The sequence below is a fragment of the Vombatus ursinus genome, unplaced genomic scaffold (assembly GCF_900497805.2).
Source record: "Vombatus ursinus unplaced genomic scaffold, bare-nosed wombat genome assembly UNPS02014805.1, whole genome shotgun sequence".
NCBI classification, from domain to species: domain Eukaryota; kingdom Metazoa; phylum Chordata; class Mammalia; order Diprotodontia; family Vombatidae; genus Vombatus; species Vombatus ursinus.
In genome coordinates this window covers 17,143,340-17,146,014 of record NW_020954583.1, presented here as the reverse complement: position 1 = coordinate 17,146,014, position 2,675 = coordinate 17,143,340, and positions in this window count along the sequence as shown.

Below are 2,675 nucleotides of genomic sequence, written 5' to 3'. Positions count from 1 at the left end.
TTACTCCAGCATAGGGAGCATCCTTCCCTCTGAAATTGATTAATTAAACCCCTACTGATTTCCTGATGCTCCTTTCTTTGGCCTGCTTTGTGTCATTATGGGTATTCATGGGGTAGAGATCAGTCCTGTCCAGACTACATTTAAAATTCTGTTAACATCCTCTACGGTAATGGGGAAGAGAGGAATGGGGAAGATTTAGGGAGAAAGATAATGAGTTCTATTTTGGACATATTTGGACATGTAATTAAAAATGTTTAAAGGCATTTGGAGATGTGAGATCAGAGGTCAACAGAGAGATTGAGGCATGAAAGGTAGATTTCAGCATCATCAACATAGAGATGGTAATTAAATTGATGGGAGCTGATGAGACCACCAAGTGAAATAATATAGAAGGAGAAGAGAAGAAGGCCCAGGATAGAAATCTGTGGGACAATTATGATTAGAGGGTGTGATATGGAACATTATCCAACAAAGGAAACAGAGAAAAAATGTTTTTTTAAGTAGGGGAAAAACTAGGAAAGAATGGTGTCCCTAAAACCTAGAGAGATAAGAATGTCAAGGAAAAGAGAGTGATCAACAGTGTCAAAAGCTGCAGAGAGGTTCAAATTGTAAGTTATCAACAACTTTTCATATTGTGTCAATTATATCCATATCCTCACATACTTTCACCATAAATATTTAGAGTCTTTATCTTGACATTACATAAATATTAGTACATCATGCAAATGGTTATCCCTGACTTGCTACATGACCAGTTAGTCTCTCTTTCCAGATGTCCATCTCTTTGGTGCCTTTTACTAAGCTTTGTACCTGCTATTATTTTTGTTTGTTTGGGGTTTTTAGAGGCAATCAGGGTTAAGTGACTTACCCAGAATCATACAACAATAAGTGTCTGAGGCTGGATTTGTATTCAGGTTCTCCTGATTTGAGGGTCAGTGCTCTGTCCACTGTGCCACCTAGTTGCCCTCTTCTGCTATTCATTATTGACAATATGCCATAGGTTTTCCTACTTTTCAATTATAAACTGAGTTTTGTTGTCTTTCTGCATTGAAGGTAAACAATATATGCACTATTGGACCAATTCAATGGCTTGCCTATTATACACTATAGTATCATGTGAACAAGAGGGATTCTTTATCTACTTGACTTTTCTTGTATAGATATTTTTTTGAATGATTATGAGTCTTAGAAGATTCTTCAAAGTTCTGGGGCTTGCTGCCATCATCAAAGCATCAAATGCAAACAGAATCATCTGGAGAACCTTGCCATCTCTAGGGTTGTTTAAATAAGTTATGTTAGAGGGGGGGTTTGCATTTCATATTTCTAATTTTTTATTGTTTCTTATAATTTAGTGCTGATTTTGATATTGCACTAACAATCAATGATTTGACTTTACCTGAATAGCAGATTTGGACATGATTCCAACTTTATTAATGAGAAACTTCTTTTTTCTTTTAAAATTTTGTTTTGAAATTAATTTCATTTTCATGATTTTTGAAGTATATCATTCCAAGATCTTTCTTACTTCCTTATTTAAAAAAAATCATATTACAAAGGATTGTAATTTTTATGTAGTTTCTAAGCTTGTAGCCCCTCTCATTTCTAGATACTGAGCCATGTTTTCTGATATATGTTCTACTATTTTCCTGTGTGTCTACCTTTGTATTCAATCAGCAGCTGTTAAAGAAAATGTTGATGTAGTTTAGCCTGTGAAATTCTTCCAAGAATCTCCCTGCTTTTGTTCTCTCTCCATTTTCAATACCTCTTTAAGAGATATTAGTGGATAAGCTGTAGAGGTTCTTCATTATGTTCTTTTAACTTAAGAAATCATGTAACCTCAGCAAATTCCATAATTTCCTCATTTATAAAAAAAATTTCCATAAATCTTGTTTTAAAATCTGGAAAAATGACAAAGGAAGAGAATAATGGTTCAGTTCCATTGCTACCATTGAGCTCTTTGTATGACCCAGAGCACCATGCACATGAACCCCTTTACTCATGGCATACACTGTGATTTTCAACATATTATTAAGTTACCTGAGGTCTTACTTGCTAATGTATTTCTCTGGCACTTATGCACACTTTGATAAATACATATATATGACACATGATGAATCAGGATACTTTAAAAGCATTGCAACACAGTCAGATGTATCAAGGCATTATTCTTGCATATGTTGAAAGACATCAAACTTTGGAGTTACTTGCAAAATAATATAACCTTTCAGAAGATAGAAAATAGTAAAACAATTACTGTCTTTAGAATTTTTAAGTGTTCTTGGGGTGATATTTTGTATCATATGAACTAAAAACATATTCAATATTTTGTTACATTACAAAGGATTAGAATTCCAAAAATCTATTGGCCATTGATTCATTTATAATTTTTAAAAATATATTTTTAAAAATATTTTTAAACTTTAAATCTTAATTTAATTAAACATTTTAATTTAACTTAAAATTAAAAATTTTAATTAAATTAAAATTTTAAATAATTAAACTTAAAATTTAAAAATATTTAAAACTTTAAATTTAGAAATATTTTAGAATGTCATTTTAAAATATATATACTTATAAATACATCTAATAAATTCATAGGCATGATGATGCATAGATTTTCTTTTTAAAATATGTTTTATAGAGTACTGGGCCTGGAGTCAGGAAGACTTCAGTTT